The 16,248-nt window shown below is 38.4% G+C and overlaps 1 protein-coding gene across 2 annotated transcripts in view; it reads left to right on the top strand.

Moving 5' to 3' along the window:
- Positions 1-16,248, top strand: part of STX11 (syntaxin 11) — a 59,547-nt gene that overhangs the window by 11,998 nt on the left and 31,301 nt on the right. Inside the window, exon 1 of one of the 2 annotated variants that reach the window (XM_020972459.2) lies at positions 26-536. The exons of the other annotated variant lie outside the window; for it this stretch is intronic. The gene's annotated coding sequence lies outside the window, so the exon portion shown is untranslated. Of the gene's footprint in view, positions 1-25; positions 537-16,248 lie in introns of those variants that run through there. 2 annotated transcript variants of the gene reach the window in all.

Raw genomic sequence — 16,248 nt, 5'->3', positions numbered from 1 at the left:
GGTCCTCCTCCCGACCTGTCTAGTCTCCCATCCTCTCTCCTCTCACCTAGTTGGAGAGGACTCAGTGGGAATAGGGTCATTGTGGGGTCTTTCTCTTTTCCTCCTCTTCAACCGGGGGCTAAGCTGCTGATCGGGGGGGGGGCGGGAGGCGAGTGGGAACAAAAGAAAGAAAGAAAGAAAAAAGAAAGGAAGGAAGGAAGGGGAGGACAAACTAGCCCGGGATCGGCTCCTTGTCATTAGTGGGGCTGTAGAGACGCCACCTTTCTTCCCATTCTATCAAGCACGCTCCACCTAGTCCTCTCCAGCTGTGACCCGCAGGACAGGGTCGCCTGGGAAGCTGTGGCACCTCGCGTGGAGCCAGTCACCAGTCCGGCAGGGGGCCTAACGAGCCCAGCCGAGCCCAGAAGTGCCAAGGGTACCAAGAGCGCAGCCGGAGGAGCAATTTTTAGACAACAGGTTTCCCTGTCGTCCACTGCGTCCAACTTGGAGCGGCGCCTGAGAAGACAGAGCGAAAAGGGCACCGATTTCAGTTCTCGGTTAGTTTCTCTCCCCACTCCCATACTGCTATATCTCCCTGATAATACGTACCCCACAGGACAAGAGAGCGAAAGCTCTCGAAACAGGTGGGTTTCTGGAGAGAGGTGATCACTGGGAGTCACTTAGGAATCTGGGAGGAGGGAAGATGTCAGTCCATTGGATGACTTGGACTGCAAGAGAAAAAGCACTTTTAGCAACCCGATCTCTTTTCTTGTAAAATATAGTATTCTTCCGACTTGACTTTATTCTATGCAGAAGGAACCTTTTTGGGATTTCAGGATGCGTTAATTTCAACAGACTCTTCTCAGGTAACAGAGAAGGGAGCTTGTGCTGCTCTTGTCTTTATTAAAAAGCCATATAAAATGACTCAGTCTAGACTTAACTTCTTAATAGGCTATTCTAATAACATCCCACTTCTGTGCTTCATTAACAAAGTTATTTCAAATTTGCTTGAGCACATTGGGGAGACTAAGCTTTCTGAGAATTTATGTAAAGGTTCCATTCCATTGATTATTTCTTGAACTTCCTATCAGGCTATCTTTCCCATGACTTGCTCTGTCTCGACAGAGAGTGACAGTGGGACAGGAAGTTAACAGGAAACTGTTGTGGCCTTGAAGCAGCTCCTTCACAAGGCTTTTAGAGGAATGGGGGAGAGAAGTTTGTGGTGCCAGGGTTGAAAGAAATGCATACTTTCTGGAGTACCCACCCACACACACGCATACAGACATACACACTAACTCTTCCAAACTCTCCTGGAATAAGTAAATATCTGCTTTACTTCCTGTGATTCTTAAGCATTTGTGTAGTTGGTTTGCTGTTTCTCAGCCCTGGGAGGAGTTGTTACTTCACATTGGCTTCTTAAAATGAGTCACTGTGCTGTTTAATTATATAGGTTTATGCTAATGAACTTTTGAAAAATTAGACTTGCTTTGTATGTGTGTTTCGAAATAAGATACAGGTATGTTACCTGTTTTTTAAATGTGGGATGAGTCCTGTATAGAGAGTGACAATTCAGGCTTTCATTTGCTTTGGAAAGTGTCTGTTGGTACTTTCAGATTGAACTAAGATGCCTATTAAATAATTGTAAGCTCTGTCACACACATACCCAAAAGAAAATCCATATTTCATTATTTTATTTTCTTTTGGACAATGCTAATATATCCTTTCAGATGGGGCTAATCTTCAGGAAGTAGTTTGTAAAGTGTCTCTCTATTTGTTCCTCCACAGTACTGTGGGCCTTCACTACCACTGTACATAACTGGTACCTGAGCCAAGGGGCAATTTCAAGAGCAGGAACTTTGCATTGAAATCCTTAAATCCACAGCCTTTACATTTTAGCACCCCGAAACCCTCATTGCAGTTGAATAGTAAAATTCTGGAAGAAAACTACAGGCAGACACTTATCACCAAAAGTGGGAAAAGGAAAGAAAGAGTATTTCTGAAAGAAGGAAGCTGAAGTCAGTGGAGGAACTATGGTGATATGACTCAATTTACCACAGAACTGGCAGACGGAATGGTCTAGGTCAGAGGTGGGGAACTTGCAGCCTCAAGGCTACACCTGGCCCTCTAGGTCCTCAAGTGTGGCCCTTCGACTGAATCCAAACTTCATAAAACAAATCCCCTTCATAAAAGGATTTGTTCTGTAAAACGGGGACTCAGTCAAAAGGCCTCACCCAAGGACCTAGAAGGCCACATGTGGCCTTGAGGCCCCAGGTTCCCCACCCCTGGTCTAGGTCAATGCTCAGATATATAGAAAGGTGGTTAGGGTGGAAATATCTTTGACAACGGTAGTAAAGTCACACAGACTTTTCTTTTAAGGAAGCCTCATTTTCATGACAGCTAAGACTTTCAGCTGAAGAGTAAGGGCCTTTAAAGATTTATAATTATCCAGATTATATTATTCTTTATTTTAAAATCAATTCCCTAAGGAGACTAGGGAATAATACTTACTCCAAATTACATTGCTATTTTAAGAAAGTAATAATACATGAATTGCATAGTGGTTTTTATACCACACTATGCTGAGGTGGCTTCCTGAAAGTCAGGGATAGAACATACTTATCTTTGTATCTTCCTCAGTACCTAGTATAGAAATGTAAACATAATAGGAAATTTATGATTGTTAAATTTATGAATGAATGAATCCATTCATTCATTCATCTGGTCCTAACTTATTTTTAATGTATGTTCTAATTGGCTAACATTACAATTTGTTGTTGGAATAGAAAATACTAAAATGCTTAGAAGTACAAACATTCAAATTAATACTAAAGGATGATAGATTTCTCCACATTCTCCATTGCCTCCAGGATCAAACATAAAACCTTCTTTGGCTTTGAAAACCTTTCACAACCTATCTTTCCAGCCTCAACATATATTATTCTCCTTCCTGCCCTTTATGATCTTGCTGACCTGGCCTTCTCTCTGTTTCTCACACCTAACATTCTAACTCTTATTCCTCTGCCTTTGTGCCAGCCAGCCCTCATGCCTGGAATGTACTTCCTCCTCATCTCTACTTCATAGAATTCCTCGTGTCCTTCAAGAGGCTGCTTAATGATTATTTTATATGAGAAGCCTTTCTTGATTCCCCTTCCCCCAACAGCTAGTCCATTCTCTCCCAAACTGCCCTGTATTTAACTCTTCTTGTATTTATTCTGTGTATCCTGAGATATAGAAAGAAAGAAAGAAAGAAAGAAAGAAAGAAAGAAAGAAAGAAAGAAAGAAAGAAAGAAAGAAAGAAAGAAAGAAAGAAAGAAAGACATTTCTCTGATAGAATGTAAGCTCCTCAAGAGGTGGGACTATTTCATTTTTTTTTTTTGTATTTTTATCCCCATTATATAAGATTGTCCCTGTGGCATAGTAGGCATTTAATAAATGCTTACTGATTAATTGCATTAGCCAACACACTGTTGATTTGCTAGTTGTCTTGTTATATGTACTTGCTAACTGAATTTTCCATCATTATATGCTTTTAGCAGTTGCCAGTGGCAAGCATCCTGTCTTTCTTGATGATCTCAAAAAAAATCCTCCAACTTCACTTCCATTATGAATCAAACATAGTTTTATGTAGTCTTTGTTTTATATATATACTCAAACACATTCCATTATTCACTTTTCCCCTTCTCCTCCCCTTCCCTGCCAATGGCAAAATCATGGATGTACCTTCACAAAAACACTTTCTCTATAGCATATCTCCACCCTATGCAACTAATTCCCCTTTCCCCTTCCTGAACATATACATGCAGTTGGTACCCTCAGAATGTTGCTTCTGCTATACATCTATCCTGTGACTAAAATAGAGTATACAGCCTCCTAGTTGTTGAAGCATCATTTCATTCCTTTTGATTGGTGGTTGGAGTATATGGGGAAGGAGACAGAGAAAACTTTGACCTAGTTTTTATGTAATTAATCTTGGTTAAGTTATTTTGGTCAAATTGTTAGGCAACTCAGCTTCTTGATTTAAACTTGATCTTGATTTATTGGTAGACTTTTTCATCTGGGTTGGTTATCCTCAATCTTCCCAAGTTTTTGTGGAATGAAGTGATACTCTTCTTTCCTGGCCCATCTATGTAGGTTGCCATATAACCTACTATAGAAGTAACCCCTTAGATTTTATTACAAATCTTTTACCTTCTCTGTGTGGTAGTCATATACTTGGACTCCTATGTTTTGTTGCTAATCTGTTGTGTATAACTGTCAAGAGCCTTTGGGCAGGAAGCAGGAAGGCAGAGGAATTCAAAAAGATAAAATGATAGAACATAGAATCTCAGAGTTGGAACAGACTTGAAATATCATCTAATCCAGGGGTTCTTCAGTTTTTTGGTGTGTCATGGTCCCTTTTGGCAGTCTTGATGGAGCCTGCAGACCCCCTTCTCAGACTGTCTTCTTGTTTTGTCATTCAGTTATTTCAGTTGTGTCTGATTCTTCACGATCCCATTTGGAATTTTCTTGGCAAAGATACTGGAGTGGTTTGTCTTCCTTCTCCAGCTCATTTTACAGATGAGGAAACTGAGGCAAATAGGGTGAAGTGACTTGCCTAAGTTTGCCTAAGGCCACATTTGAATTCAGGTCTTCCTGACTCCAGGTCTAGCACTCTATCTACTGTGCCGCCTAGCTAATGTCTTTAAATACACAAAATATACCTAAGATTAAGGAAAGTAAATATGTGTGTGTGTGTGTGTGTGTGTGTGTGTATTCCCAGACAGTTCACAGACCCCTGAAATCTATCCCAGATTAAGAACCCTTGATCTTTCTAACCACTCTCTGATGTATGAGTCCTTTCTACATCATCTCCAATAAGTGACTGCCAAGTTGTTATACCATTTTTAGACCATGCTAGTTGTTAGAAAGCTCATCCTTACATTGAGCCAAAATCTGCCTCCCTACAACTTCTACCTGTTGGTCTCTTTTCACATGGCACCTTCTGAATATTTGAAACAGCTATATCATGTCTCCCCTCAGTCTTCTCTTTTCCAAGCCAAATAGCCCTACTTTCTTCTAATCATTTTTCATATGACATGGTTTTCTGTTCTCTTACCATCTTGATCTCCCTCCTCTAGATATATTTCAATTTGTTGACATCCATCATAAAATGTGGCAGCTGCAACTCACTTGTGCATCACTCTCCTGTTGCAAAAAATTCCAGTGGCTCCCTATTTTGTTAGGGACCTGTGTTTAGCATTTAAAGCCCTTCACAAGTTGGCTGTTGCTTACTTCTCCAGCTTCATTACACATTCTTCCCCTTCACAAAAGCACTCCACAATCCATTAGCTATTATAATTTCAGCTGTTAGTCTCTCTCCCAACTCAGTAATCACTTTTTTTTTTTTGCTTTCTCTATATTTTGTCAGGGAGTTGCCTAGAGTACCAAGAGGTTAAGTGATTTGCTCTATATATTTTATATTTGCTTATCTAATAATTAATAGCTATTGTTAGGTCCTTGAACTGGGGTGCTACACCATCTCCCTGTCCTCTCAAAAGCCTTTCTTAGTAGATCTTTACATGCAGTAACTAGGTTCAGTCTTGGAAAAGCCTGGCCTCTAGTGAGAGGGGCTAACCTCTTTTTCTCACACTTTTTGGCTTATAACACCTCCACACTGGCAACCCAGGAGAAAATTACTTAAAGTTTAGGTTTGGCTCCTGTTTAGAATCTCCCCAAAGTGAGGAGTAGAATATTCAATGTACACGGAAAACAGGTATGAGACAGGTATTTGTTTTCTTCCACAAAAGAAATATTTAATGTAAAATGCTTTCACCCACACAAATTGACAGAAAAGCTTAAACAGAAAAGCTTACTGTTAAACTCAGTTCAAAAGCTGTTGTATACTCTGGTGGAAAGTTGAGAAACATAAAAGAACACGAGGCAGTTTGCAGGCCTGCTGAATCAGCATTTTATATTTCCCTTCACCCTGAGCTATCCCCTTCAGAATATTGTGTCAAAGCAAGCCAGGGTTTGAGCTCTGTCCTCTGGTATGTGGTAGACAATCAATCTACATTTGTGGAATTGGATTGAATTGTCTAAATATGAAGAGGGAATGGTTATTGAGGCTGTTTCTAGTTTCAGACCTTCTATTTTTTTATATGGAAGAATTATGAAGGCTAGATTACCTAAGGGAAGGAAGTTTCTTATCCTGGTAATTATAAATCCTTCTAGGAAAAAAGAGAGGAAAGTCTTCTGTGGCCTGACATGACTGTGAGATGCTGACTTACTGCCTTCTATAGGGGTACAAAGGAGAGAAAGAGAAAGAAATAGAGAAGAGAGAAGAGGAAAGCCATAACTAGTGATTTCTGTGCCAAGAAAGGGGCTGCATGGGTTGGGGAGTGCCCTTCAAGCATTTGGAAATATAGTGGTGAGGGAATGCTGAAAGGAGGAAGTAATGCTGGGATAAAACCACCACCACTGCTGCCTTGGCAGTGCAACAGGAAGGAGAGGAAGTACTCTCTTTGTTAGGACCCTCTGAATTCATTGTACTGGGTCAAATCTCCATTGACCCTACCCTAGTTTTGACTGATAGAAGTGAATTATTTATATTTAATTCAACTTTAAGAAGTTGACGTAGGTAGCTTCATTTGTAAACAAGACCAGACATTCAGAAGTAGAAAGAATATATGCAATCTTCTTAGGTAGAATAGATGGTAAGTTTTTCTTAGAAAGGAATTGTAGTTTGGGGAAGGGCAGGGTTTGATGGACTTAGAATGCTATCACAGTTCAGAATCAAGAATTTCTCAATGAATAGTCATATGTAAATCATCTTGAAGCACAAGATAGTAGATAAGGTACTAAACTGGAAGTCAAATGAGATGATTTAAAATCCTAGCTCTGCTACTTACTAACTTTATTTCCTTGGGCACATAACTTTTCAAAGCCTCTTTTTTACTCATCTACAAAATGAGAGGTTTGAGTTAAATTATCTCTAAGGTTCTTCCAGCTCTAGACCCTATGATCTAGCCTTCTATCTGTAGCATTGATAATTTTGGGTTTTTTTAAGTTCTTAGGGGAAGGAGATTCATTCATCAATAAAATTAAGTCCCTGATATGTGTGGGAAAATGTATTTGCATTTCAGATGATACAGAGTTTAGACAAGATATGGTCCACACCCTCCAGGGAGATGATACAAATATAGCTAACTATAAGATATAATATTTCATGATTACTACATTACAGAAATATAAAGCAAAGTAGAGGTTTCAGGGCCATTCCATTATTAGATAGGCAATAGGAAAAGTTTCTATGTTTGAGATATGTATATATATATATATACATACATATATATATATACTTATATATACACACATATAAACACACACACACATATATATATTATATATATATATATTATATATATATGTATGTATAAGCATACATGTGTGTCCATCCAGACTCAAAAACTTACTAGCTGTGTGATGCTAGGCAAGTGACAACCTTTTTCTGTTTCAGTTTCCTCACCTATAAAATAAAGATAATAATAGCACCTACTTCCCAGGATTATTGTAAGGTTCAGATGAGATACAATTAGTAAAGCACTGTGTGAATCTGAAAGCATTCTACATATGCTAGCTACTGCTAGCTGTTATGATGCCACAATTTATTGAAATTTTCTGTTTTCAGAAGGAAGAATTAAGAATGATTACCATGCTTTATATATATAGGCTAATTAGTCTATAAAATTGTCCTTCAGCCTTCTTTTATGACTAGCTAACATATGAAAAGGAATATCTACATGCAGATATATGTATACATATACAGGCATATGCCTAAAAAGGAATGTATGTGTACCTATATACGTGTCCAAAAATTCCATTGAAATTTTCCTATTAATTCTCCAAGTTGGATTTTTATTTTCTTGATGATTTTTTTTTCAGAATCAATTTACATGATTCATTCAATGGACCCTTTACTACAATCACATTCTTTCTCTATGTTTACTGTTACTATGTATGTTATAATGCACAAATACTTTGAATATATAAAATGATATAACAAGAATATATATATCTGACAAGTATCCATATATACATTTGATATATGTATGCATATATATGATAAGTGTATTTACTTATTTACAAATCATGGAAAATCGTGGTTTATAAATGCTGAATATATTACCGTAAGAGTATGCTTATTTAGAGAGGCATCTAGGTGGCACTGGGCCTGGAGTCAGGAACAGCTGAGTTCAAATGTAGCCTCAGACACTTACTAGCTGTGTGACCCTGGGCAAGTCACTTTACTCTGCCTCAATTTTCTCATCTGTAAAATGAGCTGGAGAAGGAAATGGCAAACTGCTCCAGCATCGTTGTCTAGAAAAACCTAAATGGAATCACCAGGAGTTGGCTTATTTAGACATCTGATTAGTAGATACACACACACACACACACACACACACACACACACACACACACACACACACATACACAGATGTATATATGTTTATACACATTTATATAACTATATCATATATTTGTATAATGATATATGCATATACACATGTATATTTTAATCATAAGGGATCAACTTGCTTCCTTTTTTTCCATACTTTCGTAGATTAAAATTTTAAATGAGCTTATCACTCTTTCTTAGTTTTGTTTAGTAGTTAAATAAACAAAGCTGCTCAGGAATTAGGCTTCTGAATCAAGGCTGACCTTAGAGAAAATTTCCAATTAGGCAAAATCCTCCTACTACCCTTTGATTGTCAAAAGTCTCTTAGTGAAGTTATCATGCCCAGGCCTGCCCTCCCTGCTCAGTGTTCCAATCTCTAAATTTGTCTCTCCAGTTTCTCCTATTAAAAATTGTTTCTGTATAATTCCCTCAGAGTCTTGTTCTCTACTTTCTAAAGCGACAGCTAGTGATAAACTAATCCCTGATTAGGCTTGTGGCTAATTGTGTAAACTGTCTCAAGCATTTCCACTTTAACCTGGAGTTCCTGAAGACTGCAAATCCATTAATCCAAACACTGAATCAATAAGGATAGAATGTCGAGCTTGGTAGTAGACAAGTGTAGCAGTGGCTTTGGAGGTGGTGGCTGGGAAGGTTTGAGGGTGATATCTGTCAAATTATATACCGATTATATAGATGCCATTATTATGACTGCCAATTCTTGCCTACCTGCGAGAAGATAAATGGACAGTTAGGTTGATTAAGGTAAATCATCTCTTTTCACCTGAGCAATCTAGACTTTATCTAGGCTATTATAATTTTTGGAACTGCTCCTTCTCCTTCTTCACTGAATCCTTATTTTCCTAGCAGCTTAAAGTGAGAGTTCCTCAAGGTTCTATCCTTGGTTTTGTCTTCTTGGGCTATAATCTCTTCTTCAGCAATCTCATTCATTCCCGTTTCTTCAATTACAGACACAGACCTGACTAATGTCATTCCTATTAAAAAGTCTTCAGTGATTCCGAATATTTCCTAGGATAAAATACAAAATCCTTCACCTGGCATTTAAAGTCTTCCACAGTAGAGCTTCTGCCTACCTTTCAGTCTTATTTTCATTTTATCCACTTCACATATTTTCCATTATGGCCAAACAGTTCTGCTAGCTAGCTGTTCCCTGGACATATTGTTCCCCCTGCCAATTGTCTGCCTTGACCTGGGCTGACTCCATGCCTGGAATGTACTCTGTCCTCACCTCCACCTCTTGGAATCCCTAGCTTCCTTCAAAGCACAGTTTAACTGTTACCTCCTATGCAAGGCCTTTCCAGATCCATCCACAGTTCATAGAATTCTTTCTTTCTGTTGAAATTACTTTGTCTAACTTTGGTTTTGCTCTCCTGTGAATAGTTTGTATCCTCCTAGTAGAATGTAAGCACCTGTAGGGCAGGGGCTGGGGTGTGTGTGTCTTTTCTCTAGTGCCTAGCACTGGGCCCTGCATACAGTAGCTACTTAATAAATATATGTTTGAATGAGCTCTGTGGAAGACTCTGGCAATGTGAGCCTGGTCATGATAGATTGATTGCACTTGAGTCCATATTATCCCTGTCCCAGAAAACTGTTTGAGGTTTAGCATGAAATAGAAGCCTGATCACCAGAGGAGAAGTGGAAGAAACCAGTGGGTGCCTGTAGCAGGCAGCATCTACATTATTTTAAAATCTGAAAATTTTAATATCTTCTGCTTGTTTGATTATAAAGTTACCAAGTGAGGGGATTATCTCCACCCATGTCTTTTTCAAGACCAGTGGAATGTATTTTTTCAAATAGATTGCATGAGAAATGGCCGATTAGAGCCCCGATCTAGCCAGGTGAGAGCAGGTTCTAATATAAACACAGTGAATATATATATGTATAGATTAACCATAAGACTATCTTCAGTTCCATGCCATGAGACTGCTATAGAATTAAATTCATTTGGAATGTCTGTAATTCAACCCCATTTCAAGGGGTCCAAGATGGCCCTTAGGCAAGCTAGATGGTATAGAGGATAGAATGCTAGACCTGGAGTGAGGAAGACCTGAGTTCAAATCAGGCCTCAGACATTTATTAACTGTGTGACCCTGGGCATTTAACCCTGTTTACCTCAGTTTCCTCACCTGTAAAATGAGCTGGAGAAGGAAATGGCAAACCACTGCAGTTTCTTTGCCAAGAAAACCTCAAATGGGGTCATGAAGAGTTGGACATGACTGAAACAAACGAACAATAACAAACAACGATAAGATGGATCAAGCCTATACTAAATTCACCTTTAAGGATAGCATATTATATGGTATTGAAGTTTTTGCATGTATGTATATGCACCTATATAGTCAAGGAGAGGATAAGAAAAGAACTCTTTCAGCAAAGGACAGTAGAATAGCAATGGCATGGGAAAAGGAAAGAAGCCATTTTGTTTTGCTTTTAATGTATTGGTAGAGTTAATTTTGCTATATATTCAATTATTCAAAGCAGGAAGTACGAAGTATTGCTTTGCAAATATCTCCCAGGTCTGAAAAGCTTGTGTAAATGTACTTATTTTACTAATTGAAAAAAAAACAATCTGACAAAAGATTCAGAGCCACAGCATTGTTAGTTGGCATTTGAATTTAAATATAGGGAAGGGGAGCTGAAGGCATATTTGCCCAGATAGAAGTGGCAGCCTCAGTTTTCACCTATCCTTACACACACATTTTCAGTTTCCCCTTCACTGTTCTGTTTGTAGAAGTGAACTTCCTTCTACAAAATGTTTAAGTGTAGAAGCGGTTCTAATCTTAAGTAAGTCAGAGTGATTCATCGAGAGCCCTTACCTTTACCTTAGGTCAAAAAGCAAATATACCAAGTAAAAACCAGGTTTTTTTTTCATCAACGGAAGCATTTTAATTATTAAGAAGATTAAGTTGAGAGTGGAGTCAGTTAGACTACAATGTTATTTTAACAATGTTCAACACTTTTTAAGCATCTGCTATGAATATGGCCATGTGTTGAGTACTGGAGATCAAAAAAGACACACATAAGTTTAGAAATCCAGTTCGCCTATTAATCACTGTTCTATTCTTGTGCCAAGGAAATCTGTTGCCCTCGAGGGATGCAGGTGGACACCAGGGAGTCTGGCCTAGTATCTTTAAACCACCAAGCTATCTTTCAAGGATGTCTGGTTTGTTATCCAAAGAGGTCTGGCTTGCTATCACTGTTCTTGAAGATTACAGCTGGACTCAAACAATGACCATTTCTTAGTCACAGGAGGGAAGGAGGGGGTTGATGCTAGCCCTCATTCCCAATTTCCATCCAATCATATTTTCTTCCATCTATGATGCTAGCCTTCCTTTTGTGCTATTAACCCCATAACTGGATCTTAGCTTTGATGGGGAAGCTGGGATCCCATTTATTGGTAAATTCCAACTTTAGTATTAAATTGATCATTCTTGGGGGGAAAAAAAGACACACAAACCCTGCTGCTGGGGAGTTTATGGCAGCATGGGGTCCTAGGATGGATGGAGATGTACACAACTGTGATTAAGGGAGAATATGATAAGTGTGAATGTCCAGCAAAGTACTATGCAAAATCTGAAGAGGGAAAGATCATTTTTGCTAGAAGGGTCAGAAGGTGAGCATGTGATTATAGACAAAAACTAGCCATTTTCTTTGCAATGAACACAAATCACATGGCAAAAGATGCCCTACTGAGACAGTAGGCTGAGAAGGCTATGTGGAGTGGACGATGTAAGGTAAGTTAGTGGTGAGCTCGCTTGTGTGGCCTACCACAGACAGAGGCGAGGGAAGAGGAAATTCTTTTCTAGTTTCATATTTTAAATCATTATTCTTGCCAACTAGGGGCTAAGCTCTGTTGTTTCTAAGCTATGGCAAGTGCTGTCAACTTCGTCAGACTTTGGTCCTCTGGTACAGAGTGACAGGCCTGATCTAGCCCTACCCTCTCATTTGACAGATGAGAAAACTGAACTTTCTATATACCCAGACTCAAAACATGAACATTATGACTCTAAGAGACATTCATTTAAGAACAGTGAACCTGGGAGTCACAATAAACTAAACCATTGTGGAGATTTTGTTTGTTTTCCTATCACTGTGGTTTTAGATAGTATAATTGCCTCCAGTTCATTTTTGCCTGAGTCATTGTAGGGAGTAGCTAGGCTTTCTGGTGTAGAGACTTCTTCAAAATCCTGGGTAGTAGTTCTTAGCCCATAAGCAGAGAAATACCTGTCCCAATTGATTCAGGCTTTTTACGACACCAGAAGGGATTTATATATTCATGCATTCAACAAACATTTTTTGATTGGCTACCATATGTAAGACATTATTCTAGACACAAACGGGGTTTACATAGATCCTGATCCAGCTTAAAGCAATGGAATGATGTCTTCTTTGATGCTAGATGACTATTTGTTCTACTTGACTCAGGAGGGCAAAACTAGTAGCAATGGAAGGAAGTTAAAGAAACAGATATAGGCATCATATAAAAGAAAATTTCTTACCGTCAATCTAAAAGGGGAATGGGCAGCTTTTGGAGACAGTAGGTCATTCCCCACAGGAAGACCTGAAACCAAGGCTAGATATCTACTTGTTGGGCATGTTAAAGAAGGGATTTTTGTTCAGGTGAAAGTTGGGCTACATACTGTGTGAAGTCCCTTCAGCCTCTGAGGTTCTCTGTGATGATAGGGTGTGGAAGTAGGGACCATTATTCCATTCGTTGCCAGACAGAGTTATTTTAGTATTTGAGGAATGTATGGCAAGGGTGAAACTGGAATGTGATCTGCTGATATGCCTAGGCTTGGGCATATAAAGCTGACATAGCAAATGCCATCTCCTTCATGAAGCCTTCCTTCATCCTTCTAGTCATAAATTATCTCAGTCTTGAAACTCTTCCTGGGCTGCTCATCCACCTTTGGTGTCCACCTCTCACCCAATTCTCACTTGTGGCTCTAAGAAGCTATAGCATGCACAGTGGCCACACCCCAAAAAAACTGCCTTAGCAGACCTGCTAAACCAGGTGGAGAGTAACTGATAGGCCTCAAACCCGATGGTGAGTTGGGGGATGTCTACCCCAATTATGTGAAGACTTTCCCCCCAGTGGAATGGGAAAGGAGAATAATTCATTCCAATGCCCATGAAGGTGGCTGAAGTAGACACTATGGAGCACTTAGAGCTTGGTCAGACATCAAAGATGCCAAGATCATCCACTGCATCCCTGGGCCATTACCAGTTGTCTTGATTTTTGTCCTGCCACTGAATTTCAGTAACACTGGAAGAAAGAGGGAGGCTGACCACTGTACAGATCTGCCTCACATAAATCCAGTTCATGTGCAAGTTAAGACTTAACACTTGATGTCATTAGTCCTCTTCAAAAATGAAGGAAAAACAACAACATCTTATCATCCTTGAAACTTATAGAGCTTTGTTCTTCCAGTTGAGGATTTTAATTCTATTTGGCACTGGGCCTTGAACATAACAGATAGGGATTTCATTATTGTAATGGACTTCAGGATGAAGAAACTCTCTCTTACCAACGCAGGGTTAAACCTCTGCAACTTGTAGTCTTACATGAGTTATCTAGAGCACATGATTTGCCTGGGGTCATCCAGCCAATATGTCTCAGAGGTGAGACTTGAATTCAGGTCTTCCTAGATTTGAGGCTGCCTCAATATCCATTAAATCACTGCCTCTACACTTATATGCCTTGCACATAATAGACTTTTTAATAAAACTTGGTTGAATTCAGTGGAGATATAGATTCAGTTAAAGGTCCCTTCAGGTCCTTTCAATGCCTTTCAACTCTGGCATTCTGTGATTCTATCAACTATGTTTTTAAAAAGGACGTTAGGAAAATGTTTTAAAGGAAATCTTGGTTTCTGGTCTAGTTCTTTGGTTTCTTTCTTTTACCTAAATATAACAAATAATTTAACATCCAAATATTTTTTACAGAGCCCCCTTTCTCATAAATTTCTTGGTGAATTTATATTTTATGCACAAGGAATGTTATGATGAAATAATTCTGTTGACTTAATCTGGCCATCTCAGGCAGGGTGTTTTCTCATTTGGGCATTTGTCTTTGAAACTTCCTACTAATTGTGGTTTGAACCCTTACTGTTCATTAGGCTACTGTTCTACTTTTCATTTTCAAACCATTTCTTTTCAATTCAGTTGAGAAGTCCAGCTGAATATTAATTTAAATGTATATAATTACTCTGTATGTCTATCAAGAAATAAGGGTATAAGGGCAGCTAGGTGGCATAGTGGATAGAGTACTGCCCAGGAGTACCTGAGTTCAAATCCGGCCTCCGGCACATAATACTCACTGGCTGTGTGATTCTGGGGAAGTCACTTAACCCCAACTGCCTTGCTTGGAAAAAAAAAATATTTAAGGGTATATAAATATCAGAGTGACAAATTTTAAAAGAATTATTTTATTTTAGTGCAAAATATTTTTGGTAAATAATTTCTTAGACAATCATAGCTCTAGCAGTAGGCAAATCAAGGAAATTGTTATTTGAGGGTAAATGCTTTTCATGTTTAGTTAGTGTTTGTTTTTATGTTTTAGAGAAATACTCTCATATCAGTTTTTAAAGTTTGAAGGGACTTTAGAGGTATCCAAGCCAACAATCTCATCTGATAGATGAGGAAACAGAACTAGAGAGGTAAAGAACTCACTCTAGTTGGCATCACTAGTTAGTGACAGTGCTAAGCCTCAAGTCCAGGTCTCCCAAATCCTTCTTCAGTGCTTATCACTAAACCTAGCTGTTTCAAAAGATTTTATCTGCCTTGTGGTGATGTTAGGAGCATTAAAGTCACGTTTTCTCTCTATTTCAATCTTGCTGCCTGCTATGAAGCACATGGTAATAACAATAATATAAATAAACACATAACCAAACCATCAATTATTTATTAAGCATGCAGGGCACTGTGCTAGAGATACTAAGATAAAGCAGGCCCTGCCCTCAAGGCAGGTAACATTCTATCATAATCATACAGTCCCACTCCCCACCTTTTCCTGGTTATATTTGTATCAGATTTAATTTCTCAGATATAGCCAAACATTCATCCTGAAGGGATTCCAGGGAAGCTGGTGGTGCAATGTATAGAATACTGAACCTGGAATCAGGAAGACCTGAGTTCAGATCTGACCTCAGACTCTTACTACCTCAGTTTTCTTATCTGTAAAATGGTATTATGATAGTAGGATCTACCTCTCAGGTATATTATGAGGATCAAATGAGATAATAATTGTAAAGCATAGGGCCTGGAAGAATGGAAGAACTATATAATATTATACATTAATAAAATTGTAAAAATTGATATTAATAACATCGATTATCATTATATATGATATAATAAGCACTATATAAATGTTAGCCATTATTATTATTAAGAGAAATCTGCTTAAAGAGTACATTCATGAAATGAGTTTGCAAAAAAAATTTAAGTAACTCATTGAATATTAGATTCTGGAAACATCAGAAGTACGTCATTCCATGGGAAAGAATTTTTCATGTTTTCAAGTAGGTAAAACCATGTAATTATGTTATTGGTAACAACATTAAAAGAGATAGGTGCTTTACCATAATTGCTAATTACCTCTATCTCATTTATTAGGCATATCTTGCTTTGAGATTATCTTCTTTTTTGATTCAGATTCTTTTTATTATTTAGTTTCTCGTTAATTTTTCACTTTTTTTTTGCACCCATGTAAGCATTATCTTTTACCCTAAGCATGCGCCTTCATCCCCCATGACTACTTTGATTTACGGTGCCTCAATTACCTTGTCTCCCATATCAAAACCTTAAGGGTATCCTTA

The sequence above is a fragment of the Phascolarctos cinereus genome, unplaced genomic scaffold (genome assembly GCF_003287225.1).
Source record: "Phascolarctos cinereus isolate Bilbo 61053 unplaced genomic scaffold, phaCin_HiC Scaffold_5;HRSCAF=322, whole genome shotgun sequence".
In the NCBI taxonomy this organism is placed as follows: Eukaryota; Metazoa; Chordata; class Mammalia; order Diprotodontia; family Phascolarctidae; genus Phascolarctos; species Phascolarctos cinereus.
This window is presented reverse-complemented; position numbering and strand designations above follow the sequence as displayed.